Below are 23,632 nucleotides of genomic sequence, written 5' to 3'. Positions count from 1 at the left end.
TTTCAATATGTCTTTTATGTGAGTTTTGCTGCACCGGTTCATCCTTGTGTTTGTTTCAAATAACCTTGCTAGCCTAAACCTTGTATCGAGAGGGAATACTTCTCATGCATCCAAAATCCTTGAGCCAACCACTATGCCATTTGTGTCCACCATACATACCTACTACATGGTATTTCTCCGCCATTCCAAAGTAAATTGCTTGAGTTCTACCTTTAAAATTTCCATCATTCGCCTTTGCAATATATAGCTCATGGGACAAAGTAGCCTTGAAAACTATTGTGGTATTGAATATGTACTTATGCACTTTATCTCTTATTAAGTTGCTTGTTGTGCGATAACCATGTTTCTGGGGACACCATCAACTACTCTTTGTTGAATATCATGTGAGTTGCTATGCATGTCCGTCTTGTCTGAAGTAAGAGAGATCTACCACTTTAATGGTTAGAGCATGCATATTGTTAGAGAAGAACATTGGGCCGCTAACTAAAGCCATGAATCATGGTGGAAGTTTCAGTTTTGGACATATATCCTCAATCTCATATGAGAACACTAATTGTTGCTACATGCTTATGCATTAAAGAGGAGTCCATTATCTGTTGTCCATGTTGTTCCGGTATGGATGTCTAAGTTGAGAATAATCAAAAGCGAGAAATCCAAAATGCGAGCTTTCTCCTTAGACCTTTGTACAGGCGGCATGGAGGTACCCCTTTGTGACACTTGGTTAAAACATGTGTATTGCGATGATCCGGTAGTCCAAGCTAATTAGGACAAGGTGCGGGCACTATTAGTATACTATGCATGAGGCTTGCAACTTGTAAGATATAATTTACATAACTCATATGCTTTATTACTACCGTTGACAAAATTGTTTCATGTTTTCAAAATAAAAGCTCTAGCACAAATATAGCAATTTATGCTTTCCTGTTTGAAGGACCTTTCTTTTACTTTTATGTTGAGCCAGTTCACCTATCTCTCTCCACCTCAAGAAGCAAACACTTGTGTGAACTGTGCATTGATTCCTACATACTTGCATATTGCACTTGTTATATTACTTTACATTGACACTATCCATGAGATATACATGTTATAAGTTGAAAGCAACCGCTGAAACTTAATCTTCCTTTGTGTTGCTTCAATACCTTTACTTTGATTTATTGCTTTATGAGTTAACTCTTATGCAAGACTTATTGATGCTTGTCTTGAAGTACTATTCATGAAAAGTCTTTGCTTTATGATTCATTTGTTTACTCATGTCATTACCATTGTTTTGATCGCTGCATTCATTACATATTCTTACAATAGTATGATCAAGGTTATGATGGCATGTCACTCCAGAAATTATCTTTGTTATCGTTTACTCGCTCGGGACGAGCAGAACTAAGCTTGGGGATGCTGATACGTCTCCGACGTATCGATAATTTCTTATGTTTTATGCCACATTATTGATGATATCTACATGTTTTATGCATACTTTATGTCATATTTATGCATTTTCTGGCACTAACCTATTAACGAGATGCCGAAGAGCCGCTTGTCTGTTTTCTCGCTGTTTTTGGTTTCAGAAATCCTACAAAGGAAATATTCTCGGAATTGGACGAAATCAACGCCCAGGGTCCTATTTTGCCACGAAGCTTCCAGAAGACCGAAAGAGATACGAAGTGAGGCGACGAGGCGGCGACACGCCAGGGCGGCGCGGCCCACCTCCTGGCCGCGCGGCCCTGTTGTGTGGGCCCCTCGCGTCGCCTCCTGACCTGCCCTTCCGCCTACTTAAAGCCTTCGTCGCGAAACCCCCAGTACCGAGAGCCACGATACGGAAAACCTTACTGAGACGCCGCCGCCGCCAATCCCATCTCGGGGGATTCTGGAGATCACCTCCGGCACCCTGCCGGAGAGGGGAATCATCTCCCGGAGGACTCTTCATCGCCATGATCGCCTCCGAAGTGATGAGTGAGTAGTTCACCCCTGGACTATGGGTCCATAGCAGTAGCTAGATGGTCGTCTTCTCCTCATGTGCTTCATTGTTGGATCTTGTGAGCTGCCTAACATGATCAAGATCATCTATCTGTAATACTATATGTTGTGTTTTTCGGGATCCGATGGATAGAGAATACTATGTTATGGTGATTATCAAGTTATTACCTATGTGTTGTTTATGATCTTGCATGCTCTCCGTTATTAGTAGAGGCTCGGCCAAGTTTTTGCTCTTAACTCCAAGAGGGAGTATTTATGCTCGATAGTGGGTTCATGCCTCCATTAAATGCGGGACGAGTGACGAGAAAGTTCTAAGGTTGTGGATGTGCTGTTGCCACTAGGGATAAAACATTGATGCTATGTCTAAGGATGTAGTTATTGATTATATTACGCACCATACTTAATGCAATTGTCCGTTGTTTTGCAACTTAATACTTGGAAGGGGTTCGGATGATAACCTGAAGGTGGACTTTTTAGGCATAGATGCATGCTGGATAGCGGTCTATGTACTTTGTCGTAATGCCCAATTAAATCTCACTATATTTATCATATCATGTATGTGCATTGTTATGCCCTCTCTATTTGTCAATTGCCCGACTGTAATTTGTTCACCCAACATGCTTTTATCTTATGGGAGAGACACCTCTAGTGAACTGTGGACCCCGGTCCTATTCTTTACATCGCATACAATCTACTGCAATTGTTCTTTACTGTTTTCTGCAAACAATCATCTTCCACACAATACGGTTAATCCTTTGTTACAGCAAGCCGGCGAGATTGACAACCTCACTGTTTCGTTGGAGCAAAGTACTTTGGTTGTGTTGTGCAGGTTCCACGTTGGCGCCGGAATCCCTGGTGTTGCGCCGCATTACATTCCGCCACCATCAACCTTCAACGTGCTTCTTGGCTCCTCCTGGTTCGATAAACCTTGGTTTCTTTCTGAGGGAAAACTCGCTACCGTCTGCATCACACCTTCCTATTGGGGTTCCCAACGGACGTGTGTCAACTGCACGCATCACTTCTCCTCTTTGAGCTCCTCTTTTTCCTTCTCCCATTGGTGCTTCTCCTCCTTCATGACAAACAGTGCAGAATTCAGTTCTGTAACCTCGGCTTCAAGTTCAGTCATGTTCAAATAAAAAATCTGGCTCTTCTCCTCATTTATCTTCTTCAAAATTTCTTCCATCACTCTTTTCTCTGTATCTTTCATGAATTTATCCACATCATCCATCAGTGAGTGGTAGTTCTTCTTAAACTTGTTCCTCTCCTCAACCAACTCATGCACCAATCTTGCATTCTGGATCTTCTCATCTATTCTTGTATTGCTGAACTCATGGTACATTGACCACAACCTTCCAAGTGAGTTCTGAAGAGTTGTTGGCCACTCTTGATCAACCCAGGCCACACACCCACAGTTAAACACCTGCTGCAAATATATGTGCTAATTCATATCAATAAATCATCCATTATATGTGCTAGTTCATATAAATATATCATAACCCAACACATATAAATTATGTACATCCAGGGACATGTGCGTTGAGTTCTTAGCATACAAACATGTTACATATATTTGCAGTTCATATCAATAATGCAAATTCAACATCTATCCACTATAACACATCACATAGTTCAATGAAAAAATGTTGCAAATTCAACATATATTACAATGAGCAAATGGAACCATGGGACAGAGCAGAGGCATAAGCTTACATGACCGACAGAGCACATGTAGAATCTCATGCCGGTGTTCTTCCCTTCAAACGCCATGCATCTGTTCGGTTCCAAATTGTGCACGCGGCAACAAGGTCCGCCAACAGCTAATCCTACAAATGTAATGTCCTCGCAGGTGTCGCAGGTGTCAGGAGCATAGACCATGTCCGCCAGCTCCTAAATGAAAAACATTTGCAAAAAAAAACAACCTTTAACTGAGCTAAATCGAAGAAACCAAAAAAATCCCCAAATTGGAACCCTAGATCGAAGAAAATGAGAGAGATTGAGCTGGCCGAGCTTACATCTAGCTGCTCCATCGAGCTCTCGCCATCGTTCCAGCTTGGCATGGTGGCGCTAATGGCGATGGCCGTGGATCCACAGCGGCGCAGCTCCGGCGACGCAGCTCCGTCAGAGAGAGAGAGAGAGAGAGAGAGAGAGAGAGAGAGAGAGAGAGAGAGAGATCTGAGAGTGGGGAGAACGGTCGCGACTGAAGCAGCATCCTCCCAATCGCAACGTTAAACAACCACAAGTGGGTGGGACCCACGCACCGTCAACGGCATCCGTCAAACTCTTGCCATGTGACAGTGGGCCAGTCTTGCCAAAAATCGTGTTAATTCGCGTTCAGAGACAGTTTAGTGCTATTTGAGAAAACCTCGGCAAAATCTGGTAGTTTTTTTTGATCCCGCAACACAAAGTGGTATCAAAATGAAGATTTAGCTCACAAGTGGTGGTTCTATGCTAACAACTCTTACATGCACAACAAGTAGCAAAACAAGATTTCATGTGGAATAGTACTTGCCTTAAGATTCCACACCATTTTCGCAATACTGGTATTCTGGATACCCACTTTCACTGTAATCTTTGCTATAAGGCTCTTTTCCCAAAGCTTTAGAATAGCAGCAGCCAAACCCTGTAGTTTTGTATTTTTGCTTGCCAAATATATTAGTTCAGACATAGTTGTGATTCTACGATGTTTCTTATGAAACTTTAAAGTGACACATGCATAACATAATAAGAATGTAGAGTGTGGAGGCAGTTAACACTTAATCATCCCGTAAAAGCACACCTCTCTAGAACTTCCAGTTTACTTGAATACCATGAGCAAAATATGGGAACTAATACCATACTCACCTAGGGAAAAATGTGTCGGCAAAGGGTGTGCAAGCTTGCGCAAGTATGTCAGCTCCCCATCTGCTAGTGTCGGTCTCACACCAGGAGGATATTGTCTAAATGGTGTCTTGTAGCCTGACAACTTGTGGAAGGAGATCAGCATCCACATGCAATGGTGTGTTCCACCACCAATCTATAAACCGAGGACCCAAAGGGGAAGTGGAGTTGGCGCCATGGCAGGCTGTGTTTGTTGGGTAGCGGAGGCGAGTGGACGACGCGACGGTAATCCAACTGGTGCTCCTACAAATAATTCTTTATTGCATTTTTCTGATAAAAAGTATATTAATATCGAGAGATCTCAGTTCCACAATGTCTCTGTAACTACGCAATACCGTAATAGCAGTACGGATACACTCAGCAAAAATAGGAACTAAATATAAAATAAAAGACCCGTAAATTGTTAACAATCTTAGTATTTATGATAGGAGGGGTAGCATTACAAGATAAACAATTTTTATTAGTGCAATTTGCATGCTGCTTGAATCCATCATTTAACAATAGCAAACTAGAGCTCCTTACCTCTGATTCAACTAGAGGTAAATTTCCATCCCTTCCTTTTCTCTTTGGAGTGATAAAACCTTCCTCAGTGGGCACCTTAACCCCATTTTCAGACAGAAGAGAAATCTTACACGAGGGAGCCTGAGTAACAACACATTGATCAAGAATAATGAAAGTAAGAGTTTGCTCATTCACTATTGGTTGCTTGATAATATCCCAAAGTTGTGATGAAAGAAAATCCTTTTCCAAATCAAAATTTTCCAGAGTCATGAGCATAAGAGTTACCAAATTGAACCAACTTACTGTAATTTCAAGTTCTCTAGTATTCTTTTCATTTTTCTTGAAGGAAGAATGAGGAGCAAAATATTTGTCCCAAAGCTTGAGGCCCTCTTCCAAGAAATTGCTTGTCAAATGGCACGCGGAAAAAGAAAGTTTGCACCCTTCCAAGTTGCAGCTGCAAGTGAGCTAGTGGCACCATCTCAATTTCTCCAAGAAGGAAAAGATTTTGGTCCTCAGAACTATCCTCCACGACCTCATCATCCAAAGGATCAGCCACATAATCGAAGGAGGTTTTATGTTGCCATCTATGGCATCATTTACAACTTGATCAACAAAAGAAGCAACCTCTAAAGCAAGTTCTTCACCGGAAGGATAATGTTGGATTAAATTAATTAGGCCATCCCCAAGGTTATAATGTGCATGGGCCAACTGATTGATCTCCTCTTCAGGGTTCAAGCTATTCTGATCATTCATATTCCGATCATTCATATCCCTAAGGCTAATTAAGAGCAAACAAGGGAATTGTTAATACATAAAGTTCAACCACGAAATTTAGATCTAAGATCCCCATGATAATACCTCCGTTGATTAACCATGAATTAATAAATCATGTATCTCTAATACTTGGGATTCAGTTTCTGTCAAACTCCGGCTATCCCTCATCCTATCAACATGCAACGCTGATAACCTTGTGCATCCCCAGCATATGTGTGCATTCATATGTTAGTACAACAAGATTATCATAGAATATAACATATACTTGTATCAAACAACTACAAACTATATCATAATTACCATGAACATGTCACTACTCAAACATCAACATAGAGATACAATAGATCTTGGGAAAATAATATATTGCATCATATATCATGTTTGCCAAGAGATTACAGTGGGCGGTGATCGAGAGTTGTTGTATATGGTGATGGAGAAGAGCCTCCCCATGGGGGAGAGGCGGGGTCGATGCACCGGGTCGGTGGCCTGGCGCCCCTCCTAGGGCAGCGGCTGCCCTAGGGAGCGGAGGCCCCTTGCCCCTTCTTCTTCCTTGGCCATGGTGCTAATCTTGGGGAGCTTCTCCCCCTCTTTGCGGCTGCCAAGGAGGAGGATTTTCATGGCTTTGGGTGGCTTTCCCCAAAAATAGGGTTTCCCCTCAATATATAGAGGTGGAGATGCAATCTAGGCCATGGGATTGATGCTTCTTTGATCCAAGGGCTCTTGGGCACCTCTAGAACATTTCTAGGACTCTCCTCTATCCTTTATGACCCCATAAATTCATGGATGGTCTATATATTATCTATGTGTATAAAAGAATGTCTTAAGTTTGTCTAAACTTGGATATATCTCGATAGAAACTTTATTTGGCCCCCAGGATGCAGAAAGGTTATTTTGCACCCAACATAATTTTACGTTGTTGCATTCATAAAATTATGTTTTGTTTACATGTAATTATGTTCATATTGATTTACCACAAAAAAATTGACATAAAAAATGCATTATGTGAATAATTGTAGTGTAAAAAAACGACGAAAATACTTATTTTATGTCTTTTTTTTCGTAACATAAACAAATTTTTTTGCAAGGTCTATTTTTTTTATGTTCTACTCGACTAATGAAGTACGAAAAAATTTACGTGACGTAGAAATTATTTACGGTTGCAAAGATAGAGGGTGGGTGTAGAATAACTATTCTACTCGATCACTGGGGGTCAAATAGGGCATCCGTATATCTAGATACTATTTAGTGCATAAATATATCAAAGAGAAATAGTACCTCTGTCGTAAAAGATATCCGTACGAGTTGTGTACTTGTGTAAGTAATCTTGTTCATCCTTTTTGCATGATCAGGGTTCCCCAAGCGTACACACAGCCTCTTCCACATCAATTTGCTCTTCCACATATGAATTCTTTGCAAGAGCCAAGAAAAAAATCCAGATCTACTAAGAAATCATAGAGGACTCAACTATTTTGATGAACTTTTGATTATATTAATTCCCAATAGCTTCCAACTAAATTTCAGTGAGCTTTCAATGAAATTTGAGAAAGTTTAACAAAAAATTGCAGAGCTATTAACGAAATCCGAGGATGATTTCAACTAAATATCACAGAGGATTTCAACTTAATATAAAAATTCTAGAAAAAGATGAATTTTGCAGTATAAGATTTTTTATGATTTCAAAATAATTGGGGGAGATTTGAAGTATGATTTTGTTTCACGGGTAATCAATATCGAATTAATTGTGTGCAATTGAAATATATTTCCATTGATAAAAACTTTTACTTAAGTGAGTATTATATTATGGGTGTGTCTATGTCTCAGTCGACTAAGATTTTCTTAAGTCTCAGTTACCTCAGTTAAAAAAATGTGTAATTTTTCTATGAGAAAAGTGCATTGCACTTTTTTAACAGAAAACAACTCAAGTGCATTTTTGTGTGTAAGAGACTTAAGGAATTCTGAGATCTAGCAAAACCGTTATATTTTTTTTTTGCAAAACACAGTACAATCAAAGACGCTCATACATACACGCGCATACTCACCCTATGAACACACACGCACACCCTACCCCTATGAGCACCTCCAAGAGACTGCGTTGAAGAATTGATCCGGCGGATCTTGAGATTGACGAAGTCACCACAGGCGCCTCGCTGTCGACGGGAACGACGCCTCCCACTGAATAATATTCCGCCTTTATGAGACACCAAAGTGTCAAATCTGGGATTTGAACTCTGGTGGGCTGGGGGTGCTACTGCCTTCCTAACCATCCAACCACAGATTGGTTCTCACAAAACCGTTATATTATTATTAGTATTATATACAAGACACAAACGGAGGGAGTGTACACCTTGCACATATTCCAGGGGAACGACGTATACATACAAGAACAAAGAACAAAGGAGAGTACCCAAGTGTCCAGCCAGCTGCCATGGCAACACTAGCCTCCGGCGCCAACGCCACCATGGCCGTCGTCATGCTCGTCCTGGGCCTCATCATCGTCTCCTCCTTCTCCGTCGCCGTTGTGGGGGACGCCAAGTTCATCGCGCAGGTATGCAAGAACATCGAGGAGACCAACGGCCACTGCGTGGAGGTGCTGAGAAGCGACCCGCGGAGCTTCAACGCGACGTCGACGCGCGACCTCGCCAGCATCAGCCTCGACATCGCCACCTCCACCCGGAGGGACGTCGCCAAGGGCATCGACGACGAGGCGAGCAAGCACGACGAGCGCTCCCCGATCGGGGAGGCCCTGATCGACTGCGCTAGCTACTACGCCTATGCCGAGCAGCCACTCGAGGACGCTCGCGAGAGCTTTGATAAAGGCGCGTACCGCGAAGCAATGGATGGGGCTGGGGAGGCGGAGGACGCCGGGGACAGGTGCGAGCAGGCCTTCTCCGACAGGGAGCTCGCCTCCGTCGTGGCCGCGCTCGACGAGAGGATGAAGCAGCGGTGCGACGTCGCCGCCCTACTCATCGACCTGCTCTTCGTCACCTGAAATCACGTCGCTTGTTACGCGACGTTGTTTTGCTAGGCCATCCTGTTTCAGTCGTCTGAGTAAATATAGCAAGAAAAGTAACCGAAATTATTCTGAGCTTGCGGTCCTTGTCTCAGTGTTTTACCGGAGCTTCCTCATCCTTTTGATTGGACGTACTACCAGGAGCGATGTGTTATTGATAGAGATAATTGTGTGCATGACATCGAGAATACGAGTATGGAGACTCGAACTCGGGCGGGCTGGCCGGCCTGTTCACCGCCCCTTCCACCTCTAAATTACTTGGAAGTGCCAAGAGAAAACAAAGTTTTCAGAAGGAATACACAACTCTCAACTATGCTGACCATATTCCGAAAGAGCTCTCAATTAAATTTGAGAAAGATTTTAACTAGAATTCGTCAAGGTAATGACAAACTTGAGGATGATTTCAACTAAATATCATACAGTAAAGATTTCAACTGAACAAAACAAGTTTTAGGAAAAGGTGAAGTCATAGCTTTCGAAATTTACGGAATCAACTTAACAGAAATAAACCTGTGTTCTTGAAAACCAGCTTTCGGATAGGGTAACCAGAAGTTTCAACACTAGATCTTCAGTTTAACTTTCATCAATTAAACTAGAAAGAAAAATCCCGAAACAAAACACTATATTTCATTCCTCTAACTCCTCGGGTTCTGCTAACCATGGCTCCGGCTATGCGTTTGGGTGATAAGAGTAGAGTAGACATCAAGTCAGAGATGATCATGAGTTGAATGTGACGAGTATCTTTTTTTCTGCGTTGCATGACAGCAGAAGAGGTTAGAAATGATCTATGGGTTACGTGAGCTGGAGAAGAGAGGGGCTGGACCGCTGGAGCGGGTGACAACTCCAGAGCTGTTTTGTGGGTTTATGTCCGCAAAGGTGATCACCCTATTTGCATGTTAAAATCTTGGATCCACTTGCGGCCACGAAACTCATAATCAGGATCAAGTTCGTTTCATCGCGTACATTTATGCTACACACAAAGCTCATGCTATGCTTCCTTGCTAGTTTTTTTTTGGAGAACTAGCACAGGGGCCCTCGCAAATGCGAGGGCATCACTTGTATTACTTTAAAATTGTTTTACAAACTCTTTCATCCTATTTACCTCCTACATCATTGAGAAATACACAATTTCTTAGATAAATATTCCTAAATGAATTTGTAAATCATTGTATTTCTAAGAAATAACAAATCATTATTATAAACATTTTATGACAACATTTTATTATTATAGTACTATGAAACATCTGAACTGTATTGATCATTAGTCATATAGTCATATCAAATATTGGAACGTATATTTAGTAGATCCTAATAATACCCGTAAGGTTGATTAACAACTCTAAGATCTTCCGGACCAATAACGTGTACGTGGTCTCTCTTCCCCTTGAAAATTTACTTTCCATGTAGAAGTACAAAAATATTAAGTGCGTCCAAATTAAAAAATATGGGAGTCCATCAAAACTTAATCTTCCATATATTAACGTGTCAAATTGGAAGTACACCCACGATTTTGTTTTTGCGAATGAAGTACACCCACGTTCTAGCTAATTTACGTGTACTTTTTTTTTGTAAGAACCAAGATAGATACTTTGAAGATGCAGGTTGACACGTTATTAAGCAAAGAAACATTGTTGTATGAGGAGATCCTAAATTTCACGATCAGATTTGCCTTCCCATCAATAGTACGGTCATCTAAATATGCCCTCTACTTTTTAATTGATCGTGTCAACTAGACTAATTTTCCATTACGTAACTATTTATATTTATTTAAAATCATAGCCAGAGATTTTAGATCTAACTGCTAATATAATTTAGATGATGTGGCTTAACATGGTGGCTCTATTAAACATCTTTATTTTGCTTTTAATATATAATAGATAGATCTTACATGCCAGTTCACCGTGTCTAAGTTGACTCCTAGTTGGTGGGCTGAAATATTAGCAGAAAGTAATAGGTAGACCCAAGATGTAAAGCGAAGCTGTCTCCGACTCTGACATTCTTTGTTTGGACTGGATGTGGCTGGTTGCAGCTAACTGTGTTGCTGTGCAGAAAAAAACTGATATTTTTTCAGTTTTAGTCTTTGGCAACTTGTCTAGTTGTTTAGCCGTGAACCGGGGAATTGTTGAAAATACCCTGGGAGTAATTAAAATCTGTATTATTGCGGATGTACTGTAATAAATAATACTATACGAATTAGTGAACTATATATGGAAATGCAGTTTTGGCAAAAAACACATCTTCATCACAAGCATTTCCAAATATTCAATTGCTTCCATAAAATAAGGCACCACAAACATAATTTTCCAACATATATGCAACAAAATAGGTCTCTAATTTTTACAAGATAGATCCTATAAAAATGGGGGAAAAGCAATCGGGTCCACTGGGTCTTCTCCTCGAATGCGAGCACCACAAATTTCAGTAGTATACGCAAGAATTAGACCAAGGAACGAATATTAGCTATGTCAAATAGGAGCTAGTTTGTCCGAATCGAATCTAGTAACTAGCTAGTCCCAAATGAGGAGCACGATTTAGAGAAGCGAAGCGGGCGTGGCCGCCGACGACACTTATATAGAAAGCAATAGTTACAAGATTATGACACTAGCTTCCATTGCTCACAACTATGGTAGTGCATTAAACCAATGATACGTCCATTTTGCATCACTATTTTATATCATAATTTTCTGTTATTCATTGATATATTTCATATTTGGAGATGATACTTATGTTATTTCATCTATTTTGCATGTTTCATGATTATTTGGGGATCGCGCACCGGAGCCGGATTCTCGCTGAAAAAAGCACCGTCGAATGCAATATTTCGGAAGATCAACAGGTTGACGGAAATTATATGAAAAATCCTATTTTTCCAGATGACGAAGGGAGCCAGAAGGGGGAGCCGAGGAGACCCGAGGTGGGCCCACCTCATAGGCCGGCGCGGCCCAAGGCCTGGCCGCACCGCCCTGTGAGGAGGGGGCCCACAGCCCCCTCTCGCCTCCTTTTCTTCGCGTATGTCTTCGTCCCGAAAACCTAAGCCCCAGAGGATAGTCGCGAAGAGTCACAGCCGCCTCCGCGGGGCGGAGAACACCAGAGAGAAAAGAGCTCTCCGGCAGGCTGAAATCTGCCGGGGAAATTCCCTCCCGGAGGGGGAAATCGACGCCATCGTCACCGTCATCGAGCTGGACATCATCTCCATCATCATCTCCATCACCATCATCATCATCACCGCCATCTCCACCGCTGCACCTCGTCACCGCTGTAACAATTTGGGTTTGATCTTGTTTGTTTGATAGGGGAAACTCTCCCGATATTGATTTCTACTTGTTATTGATGCTATTGAGTGAAACTATTGAACCAAGGTTTATGTTCAGATTCTTATTCATCATCATATCACCTCTGATCATGTTCCATATGATGTCTCGTGAGTAGTTCATTTAGTTCTTGAGAACATGGGTGAAGTCTAAATGTTAGTAGTGAATTATGTTGGTTAGTATTCAATGTTATGATATTTAAGTTGTGGTGTTATTCTTCTAGTGGTGTCATGTGAACGTCGACTACATGACACTTCACCATTTATGGGCCTAGGGGAGTGCATCTTGTATTCGGTTGCTGATTGCGGGGTTGCCGGAGTGACAGAAACCTAAGCCCCCGTTAGTATATCGATGCAGGAGGGATAGCAGGATCTCAGAGTTTAAGGCTGTGGTTAGATTTATCTTAATTACTTTCTTGTAGTTGCGGATGCTTGCAAGGGGTATAATCACAAGTATGTATTGGTACTAGGAAGGGCGGTACATTAGCATAGGTTCACACACACAACACTTATCAAAACAATGAAGATTAATCAGCTATATGAAGCGAAAGCACTAGACTAAATTCCCGTGTGTCCTCAAGAACGTTTGGTCATTATAAGTAAACAAACCGGCTTGTCCTTTGTGCTAAAAAGGATTGGGCCACTCGCTGCAATTATTTCTCTCGCACTTTACTTACTTGTACTTTATTCATCTGCTACATCAAAACCCCCTGAATACTTGTCTGTGAGCATTTACAGTGAATCCTTCATCCAAACTGCTTGTCAACACCTTCTCGCTCCTCGTTGGGTTCGACACTCTTATTTATCGAAAGTACTACGATACACCCCCTATACTTGTGGGTCATCAAGACTATTTTCTCGGCGCCGTTGCCGGGAGTGAAGCGCTATTGGTAAGTGGAATTGGTAAGGGAAACTTTTTACTGTACGTGCTGTTTTTATTTCTGCCTGCTGCTATAATTCATTATGGAGAGGTCTTCTCTTGAATTCCTCTTTGGGAAATCTACTACTACTGCAAGGGTAGTGGATGAGGCGCCAGGTGAGAGCGAGGTTCCATACAAAATACCTATGAAAATTATTGAACGTGTTGTGGATAACCGCTATGAAGGGGATGAAACTGTCCATCCTGGTGATCATTTACTGTTTTTACATGAACTAGCAAAGTGGCCCGCGCACATGCGCGGGCGGCATATGTAGTTTTTTTTCCTATATTTGTAGTTCAAATTACAATTTGATTTTTTTCATTTCATATAGTATGATTAACGGTCGAATGCAAAACATAGAAATATGAGTTTGTATGTATTTGATCGGACAACTATATGAGATGTGTTTTTATTTTTGTTTGTAAATGTGCATAAAAAGAAAGCGAGAACAGAATCATATCCTGATTAGTTTATTTGGCAGAAATAATAAGACAAAAGCTAGGGTGTAGAAAAGCAACCAATTAGAAATTTGATCATCTTATTCATCTGATCCATAGCTCCAGCGCCGAAACATCATATGGAGTGAAATCTTATGATATTCCTATGAATTCTTTGAATTCTTTCAGTCCACATGGGCCTTCAGTTGGCCTTATTTATAAAGGTGGAAGCTTGCTTGTCATGGCAGAAACAATCTTACATGATTATCCTATATTTGTCCGGTTTCTGTTTTTGTAATGTATTTCGAAAAAGACGCACCTGAATAGGTCACACTTAACTCTTGTGAAAAATATAACACATCAATGTGATATACGTAAGGTAATACCTATTTGACTTGTTAGGTTTTAAGGAACAATTCTGGTAGGCATCATACATCCATGTTGAATTATCACAAATAATAGACATTGAAGTAAATTAAAGGAAGCAATACAAAATAAAATGATATACATTTTATATGCATAAGCTTAATTCTGAAAAGCAAGAAAAGTACAAAGTTATATCTACTTAGTGTGAATATCACCTGAAAACACTGCTAGAAGACCTGCCACGTGTTAATTTCCCAATCATAAATCATTGGTTAGAAGTCATAACGATGAGATCATGACACATACCATCTCATATCTGTGAACCGCAAGGTACATGTTCTCATAATAATTATTTCACTCTATAAATGTATCTTAATGAATAAATTGTTCCGTCTCTATTAAATACAAAAGAATTTCATCATAAACATGATATAGCACATATTGATGTATTTACTCCATTTAAACCAAAAAAAACTAAAAACTTATCTTAAAATAAATTAATAATTCATTAAGGTAATACTTGCCCATAAACCTAGAATACATAATGTCGAGTGAGACACACTCAATATCAGCAAGACATTTGATGAAAGTATAGAATTGTTATGCGGTTGGGAGTACTGACTTAGTACCATCCGTGTGCCCACTCAATACACCTTGTATTATTCACTAAATTACTACTCCCTATATCCTAAAATATAAGGCATCCATAAATTCTACTTATCAAATGATTTACAACTTTGAATATGATTTGCATCTATAATATATCCACCAACTTTGTTAAATATATATGTAATGAAAGTGATTTTGCAAGACAAATGCAATGATACCATTTGTACATTCTCAATCCATATATTTAGTATATATTAGTGATAAAAGTTGTGCATCGAAGACCATATATGCCAAAAAATCCAAGTCTTATATTTTTGGACGGAGGGAGTACTTGAGATAGAATAAACCTAGGAATGAAATGTCAACTCACGCACACTCAGAAATCAGCAAGATTTTTGGTGGGAGTGCAAAAGTGTTATGCATTTGGGAGTATTGATTTACCACCATCCGTCTCCAGTGCACATCATATATTAAAGGCCATTCTGTGTTTCTTATTTTTTTGTACCCTCCTATGCAGCAAGAGAAATAAAGGCAACTAATATTTAGAGAAACTATCTGGCCTGAAATGAACATTGTTTCAATCATCCACAAATTTTAAAAATAATTATACAAAGAGACTACAGTTTGGTACAGGAAAAGTTATTGTGTGATTTAGTCAGATACTAAGGTAGCCGCGAAGATATCAGCTAGTGTGTGAAAAAAACATGTAATTCCAAGAAACAAATGTAGCTCTATATATCCAAGAACGAATATACTACTTAGATTTTGGAGAGTCAATTTGGTAGTGTGTAACATAGTATCAAATGGGTTTCAGAATAAAGGATCGACAATTAATTTTGCGTTCATGAGAAGTGCTTTTGAATCGAGTTAAGGTTAATGATTAGCATCAAATTTCACAGTTAGCAAATAAGATAGTAAAATAATAAGGGTAGTGCTTGAGAATCTAGAGACAATTATAACTCAGTGCAACTTCTAAGTTAGCTAGGACAAGTGACGTAAATAGTACCCTTGGATTTGCTTAGATAAACTGAAGCCACTAATGATGTACACTTATTGGTTGTCGCCAAAGTATCGAATAAGATTAGTGAACATCCATAATTCTTTTTTGAACATTCTGATTCAGTTGGATCAAGTATTCACGTGTACCTTACATTTAAAACCACGGATTGTTCTTTTTTTTGGCAAATTTCCATTGATTGGGACCATATTTTGTTAAGAACATCTTGTCCGCTTTCTCCTTTTAATTATCTTCTAGGGACTGAGAACAAACTGTATAATAGTGTGCATTATGATTATGAGTAGTATTGCATGGCGTTCGTAATGAAAATTAAATACATTGTAGCTCCAAAGAATAAAAGGTTACAATTGTGCGGCATATATGAGTTATGCAGGGTTTGTGGGATTTAAGTTCGGAAAAATACCCTAGATGAACATATCATGCCATTCTGCCCTTTGGTCCTCTAGATCCTCCTTGTATTACGCTTTCTAGTGATAGTTGTACCTTCGGAGAAATTCAGTAGAAGAAAATTTCAACATGTAAAATAGATTTCACAGAAATTGTTCCGATGAGTTATAAGTTTCAGCTGAATTTTTGACAGCAATAAGAAAATAAGTATGATTCTAGTAGCCAATCATGCAAGAAAACGAAAACGATAAGGTAATACAACTGTCTTGATTCCATGTTGATTTACGGGCATCACAAATAGTCCTCACTCCTCCATCTGCATGATGTATGGAAACGATAGAAAAAATAATAATTTTCCTCTTACATTGACGCACTTACCATTACCAGGGTTAAGAGAGGCTGTGCCTAATCCACCTGTGAATTTAATCCTGCATGATGCTAGCAATGTACTCCTAATCTGCTATGCATACATACTTTTGAGAAAAGAATGCAGCCTTTAATTGTATGCTTGAATGCTTGATATAAGTAGATACGTACATATACAGCTGAATTGTGCTAGCTCTCTCCATGATCGCACATGGTTCGATCGGTCGATCGACCGGCCGGCCAGTTCAGCCGTCGTTGCACGTCCACTGCTTTCCACAGGTGCTCCTTTATCAAGTCCACATATCCTCCCGCATGACGCTAGCAATGTATATATTTATATTATTATATATATACATACATACTTGTTAGAATACAATTATACAAGTACATATACAGCTGATCGACCGGCCGGACAGTTCAGAATTTTCGGTGATGGCGGAGAATGATACCTGTCTAGCTCTGAATTGTCTCTGTTAAGTGAGTTTTTGATCGTGGCTAGCTCTTAATTTGCTGTCTCTCTGAGGCAAGTCTTCAATCGATCTCACAGGGATGTGTGGTTGCTGCCGGTCTATTCAATCCATCGATCCATTCCACAGGAATTTGCGTTTCTCCTGGTCTATTTCCATCCATAAGGTAAGATAGATTAGTAGATTGTGCATTGACTTGATGGAGGCCGGCCGGCGGCCCGACCGACGGCACCATCGGAAATACGGATGGATCCGTGTCGATGCTAACCTGGTATATTCCCGATGCAAGCTAGATTAATTCATGGACTTACTGGAGGTTGGCCGGCCGGCCGGCGGATGGTATAGAGGAAAATATGGCGGTGGCGGCGTGCTCACGAGGCAAAGCTAGGGCAGGTGTAGGTACTTTTTTTGTTTTTAGATGGTTTGACGCAAAACCGAAGGGGTATGTAAAAACTTATGGAAAAACTTATGGAGGGCATTGGTGGGTAATTTTTTCTAACTTTAATGTTAGTGGATTATATTTAAGATCCATTGGTTGTCATAGACTATATAATTAAATAGATGGTCAGATGTTTCTGTTTTTTGTGGGATTTTCTAGCGATTTCTCTAATTTCTGGTGAGCCCGTAATTTACTTTTAATATATAATAGATTATGCGGGTTATTCAAATGTGCAGGTATTGCTATGGATGAAGTTAGGAAGAAACTATTCTCTATATCGCTGTCTGGTAAAGCGGCGCACTGGTATAAATTGCTGAAGAATAGGGATTCTCTTAATTGGGAGGACATTGTGCCTTTATTTTATTCCAAATTCTATCCTCCAAGTGAAATTCACAAAGATCGGAACCGCATATATAATTTCTGGCCTCATGATGGAGAAAGTATTGCCCAAGCTTGGGGGAGATTGAAGTCTTTAATGCTCAAATGCCCCATTCATGAGCTTCCTGGTAATATTATTATTGATAATTTCTATGTAAGATTGTCTTTTCAAGATAAGACTTTGCTGGATACTTCTTGTTCTGGATCATTTACACGCAATAAAGAAGAGTTTAAAAGAGACCTTCTTGATCGGATCCAGGAGAATACTGAAGGATGGGAGAACGACAAAGATAGAGAGTCGGGTATAAACTTTGATTATAAATGCATTGAAGTTTTTATGGATACTAATAAATTTCGTAATATTAGTGTTACTTATGGTCTTGATTCTCAAGTCGTTGTAAATCTTTATAAAGCTTTTACGTCTCACTTTGAATTGCCTAGGAAGAATTTTGGTAAGTATCATGAACCATATAAAGATAAAATTGATACATCTATAAATAAATGTGCTATAATTGAAACTGTTGATCATATTCTTCCTGAAGTTTATATTGAAAAAACTCCTTTCCCTGTTAAAATGAAGGAGTACTCTGTTATATCTAGTGCGGTTAATAAAAGTGCAAAGAAACCTATAGAACCTGAAGAACAAATTAAGGTTGAACCTGCTGTTGCAATAGTTAAAGATCTTGTGACTGAAAATGTAGAAGATGGTCATATTATTTTCTGTGAAGATGCTTCTAACATTGTTTCGCATCCTAATAAGTCTAGGAAAGCTAGTGTTCCTATGCTCTCTGTTAGAATTGGTGATCATTGTTATTATGGTTTATGTGACATTGGTGCAAGTATTAGCGCCATCCCTTATGAGCTTTATACGGAGATCATGCATGAAATTGGTTCTTGTGAACTTGAAGATATTGATGTGGTTATTCGGCTAGCTAATAGAGAAACTATCTCTCCTATTGGTATTATTCGAGATGTGGAAGTTCTATGTGGTAAGATTAAATATCCTGCTGACTTTTTGGTACTTGGTTCTCCTGCTAGTAAGTATTGTCCTATTATTTTTGGTAGACCTTTCCTAAATACTTGTGGAGCTGTTATAGATTGCAAGAAGGAAAAGATTATGACTAAATTTGCTGGTGAATCTTATGAGTTTAATTTCTCTAAATTTACCAAAACTCCTTATAAAGCTGATTTGCCTAATAATGATTTTAGAGTTGAACAGTGTGCATCTATTGCTCTTGCTCCTAATAATCCTTTGCAGCAACATTTGGAGAATAGTGAGAGTGAAGTTTTTAGGGAAGAAAGAAATGAGCTTGATGAAATTTTCCTTCGTCAACCTATTCTTAAACATGACTTGCCTGGTTGAAGATTTAGGTACAACACCACCACCAAAGGAAGATCCTGTTTTTGATTTAAAACCATCGCCTGATAATCTTAAGTATGCTCATATTGATGATAAGAAAATATATCCTGTTATTATTAGTTCTAAGCTTTCAGATACTGAGGAAGAAAGGTTATTGGAAATATTGAAGAAACACCGAGGAGCTATTGGCTATACTCTTGATGACTTGAAGGGGATTTCTCCCTCTATTTGCCAACATGCTATCAATATGGAAGATGATGCAAAGCCTGTTGTTGAACATCAACGTCGTCTAATTCCAAAGATGAAGGATGTGGTAAGGAATGAGGTATTAAAACTTCTTGAAGCTGGTATTATATATCCTATTGCTGATAGTAGATGGGTTAGCCCTGTGCATTGTGTTCCTAAGAAAGGAGGAATGACTGTTGTGCCTAATGATAATGATGAGCTCATCCCGCAAAGAGTAGTTGTAGGGTATAGAATGTGCATTGATTATCGAAAAGTTAATAAGGTTACTAAAAAAGATCATTACCCTTTACCATTTATTGATCAAATGTTAGAAAGGTTGTCTAAAAATACTCATTTTTGCTTTCTTGATGGTTATTCGGGTTTTCACAAATTGTCTGTTAAAACTAAAGATCAAGAGAAAACCACTTTCACTTGTCCCTATGGAACTTATGCTTATAGGCGTATGCCTTTTGGTTTATGTAATGCTCCTGCTACATTTCAAAGATGCATGTCTGCTATTTTTCATGGCTTTTGTGAGAGTATTGTAGAGGTATTCATGGATGATTTTTCTATCTATGGGAATTCTTTTGATAATTGCTTGCAAAACCTTGATAAAGTATTGCAGAGATGTGAAGAAACTAATCTTGTTCTTAATTGGGAGAAATACCACTTTATGGTTAATGAAGGAATTGTATTGGGACATAAAATTTCCGAGAGATGTATTGAAGTTGATAGAGCTAAAGTTGAAGCAATTGAGAAGATGCCCTATCCTAGGGATGTTAAAGGTATTCGTAGTGTTCTTGGTCATGCTGGGTTTTATAGGAGATTTATTAAAGATTTTTCTAAGATTTCAAAGCCTCTTACTAATCTTCTTCAAAAATATGTACCTTTTGTTTTTGATGATGATTGTAAGGAAGCTTTTGAAACTCTAAAGAAAGCCTTAACAACTGCTCCTGTAGTTGAACCTCCTGATTGGAATTTGCCTTTTGAAATTATGTGTGATGCTAGTGATTTTGTCTGTAGGTGTCTGTTCTTGGACAGCGAGTAGATAAGAAATTGAATGTTATTCATTATGCTAGCAAAACTCTTGATGATGCTCAAAGAAATTATGCTACAACTGAAAAAGAATTATTAGCTGTAGTCTTTGCTTGTGATAAGTTTAGATCCTATATTGTTGATTCAAAAGTTACAATTCATACTGATCATGTTGCAATTAGATACCTTATGACAAAGAAAGATGCTAAGCCAAGGCTTATTAGATGGGTACTTCTTTTGCAAGAATTTGATCTGCATATTATAGATAGGAAAGGTGCTGATAATCCTGTTGCTGATAATTTGTCTAGATTGGAAAATATTGCTTATGATCATGTTCCTGTTAATGATAGTTTTCCAAATGAACAATTGGCTGTAATAAAGGTGAGCTCGCGAGATAGTCCTTGGTACACTGATTATGCTAACTTTATTGTATCCAAGTACTTGCCTCCAACCTTTTCAGCTCAGCAAAGGAGGAAATTCTTTTATGACTTGAGGCATTATTTTTGGGATGACCCACACTTATATAAAGAAGGAGTGGATGGTATTCTGCGAAGATGTGTTCCCGAATATGAACAACAGGAGATATTGAGTAAATTTCATGGTAGTGTTTATGGAGGACATCACGCCGGAGATAGGACCATGCAAAAGGTTCTACAATCAGGTTTTTATTGGCCAACTCTCTTCAAAGATGCAAGAAAGTTTATTCTATCCTGTGATGAATGTCAAAGGGTTGGTAATATCTCCAGACGCAACGAAATTCCTATGAATTATACTCTTGTTATTGAACCATTCGATTGTTGGGGATTTGACTTCATGGGTCCTTTCCCTTCTTCAGATGGTAACACTCATATACTTGTCGCTGTTGATTATGTTACTAAATGGGTGGAAGCCATACCTACAAAAAGTGCTGATGGTGAGACCTCTTTAAGAATGCTTTTAGATATTATTTTTCCTAGATTTGGAGTTCCTAGATATATTATGACTGATGGAGGTTCTCATTTTATTCATGGTGGTTTTAGAAAAACTCTTGCTAAATATGGTATTAATCATAGAATTGCTTCTGCTTATCATCCTCAAACTAGTGGGCAAGTAGAATTATCAAATAGAGAGATTAAATCTATCTTGCAAAAGACTGTTAATAAATCTAGAAAGAACTGGGCTATCAAATTGAAGGAAGCACTATGGGCTTATAGAACTGCTTATAAAAATCCCATGGGTATGTCACCGTATAAAATGGTTTATGGGAAAGCTTGCCATTTACAATTGAGTTGCCGGTAAGAAAAGATTGCTACAATTGAGTTCTCTAGATGAATGGAGAAGTGAAGCTTATGAAAATGCTAAACTCTTTAAAGAGAAAGTTAAGAAATGGCATGATAGAAGAATTATCAAAAGAGAATTTAATGTTGGGGATAAAGTCCTATTGTATCGGTCTCGTCTCAGATTTTTTGCAGAGAAATTACTCTCCAAATGGGAAGGACCATATGTCATTGATGAGGTGTATCGATCAGGAGCAATTAAAATTAGCTCTCTGCAAGGTAATGCCACACAAGTGGTTAATGGACAAAGACTCAAGCATTATATCTCGGGTGATTCTTATAATGAAGATGTTGATGTTATTCAAGTGGTAACTCCGGAAGCTTTCATCAAAGGCCAAGTTGATAGTCCTGCAGAGTTCGACTTTGAATAGGTAACAGTTCTGGTAAGAAAAAGTCCGCGTTTAACTTTCCGAACAATGTTTTTGCAACTTTTGGAAAATATGAAAAATTACGAGATCGAAACGGAGTGGAGGAGACGCACGAGGGCGCGCCCCCACAGGCCGGCACGGGCCCCAGCCTGGCCGCGCCGCCCTGTGAGGAGGCCGCCTCGTCGTCCCTCTCCGACTCTGGTTCGACCTGGTATTTTCCTTTCTTCGTGAATTTTTTTGCTATATAATCCCCCGGACCCCTGGAGGTCCGTATATTGTTTTCTCGACGTGTTTTGTTTCAAGCTGTTTCTGCCAGGATCCGTCTTTGATCTAGAAGCACCATGGCCTCCAACAACAAGGACAAGGAGCCTTTGGAGGAAGTGAAGGGGATGTCTTCAACAAAAAGGAAGCGGCAAACTGCGGGGAGTGAGCCAATCTTGGTGGGATCGGTTAACACTGGACGTTCTTTTTCTCATAACTTGCAGGGACTTCTACCGCCTGCCCTTGACCTTGGCTCTTTCCCTGCTGTGGAGGAAGCACTACGGGTTACCGATGAGTTTTGTGATCAATACCGTGCTCTGAGAAGAGAAGTGGAGATACTTCAGGAGGAGAACCACCGACATCTTTGGACAACAATGAATCTCTTCGAGTCTTAGTGCAGAATTGCCAAACTGAGAAGCTGAAGTTGAAGGAGATCTTTAAGAATCGCGGGGAGAATTCACCACCGCCGGAGGGGTAATTCATCATCGGTATTGGCATCCCCTTGGTTTGTTCCAAGCTTGGGGGAGTGCCGCGGTATCACATCATCACTATCTTTTACCCTTTTACTTTCAAGTAGTGTCATATCATGAGTAGGGAAGTTATCATATAGGATGTGTTGCGGTATGGAAGTATCTCTCTTTAGTTGGTTATCTATGTATCCCTTGGTGTGAGTTATCGTTATGGAATATTAATGAGAAGTCTTATCATTTACATTGCACATCTTATTTTAGTTTGCAATCTCTATTATATGATTAATCTTGTTGTTAGTATTGGTATCACTTTGGGAGCATTGAGTAAATCTATTTGGTTATGGCAAACTTAGCATTGGTCAATAGCAACAACACTTTGAGTTTTAAGTAGAGAAGAGGAAATACATGTAGATATGTTATTATCTTTCTTGTTAGTTTTTAGCTTAGTATTCTGAAGTTAAAATTGTTTGTGCTTACAAGTAAGATGCATGATTGTTTCTATCACATGTAGATTTGTTTGTTTCCCTCAACTCTTATGCTTGCTAATTAACCTTGCTAGCCAAAGACCTGTACCAAGAAGGAATACTTCTCGTACATCCAAAACCCTTAAACCAAACCTATGCCATCAGTGTCCACCATAACTACCTACTATGTGGTATTTCCCCGCCATTCCAAGTAAATACTTCATGTGCTACCTTTAAACAATTCAAAAACTATTACCTCTTATTTGTGTCAATGTTTTATAGCTCATGAGGAAGTATGTGGTG

At 39.4% G+C, this 23,632-nt stretch overlaps 1 pseudogene; it reads right to left on the bottom strand.

Annotated features, from left to right (window-relative positions):
* Positions 1 to 6,573, bottom strand: part of LOC124649879 — a 31,186-nt pseudogene extending 24,613 nt beyond the window's left edge.
* Between the last annotated feature and the right edge of the window lie 17,059 nt (positions 6,574 to 23,632).

Source organism: Lolium rigidum, chromosome 1, assembly GCF_022539505.1.
Source record: "Lolium rigidum isolate FL_2022 chromosome 1, APGP_CSIRO_Lrig_0.1, whole genome shotgun sequence".
NCBI lineage: Eukaryota > Viridiplantae > Streptophyta > Magnoliopsida > Poales > Poaceae > Lolium > Lolium rigidum.
This window is presented reverse-complemented; position numbering and strand designations above follow the sequence as displayed.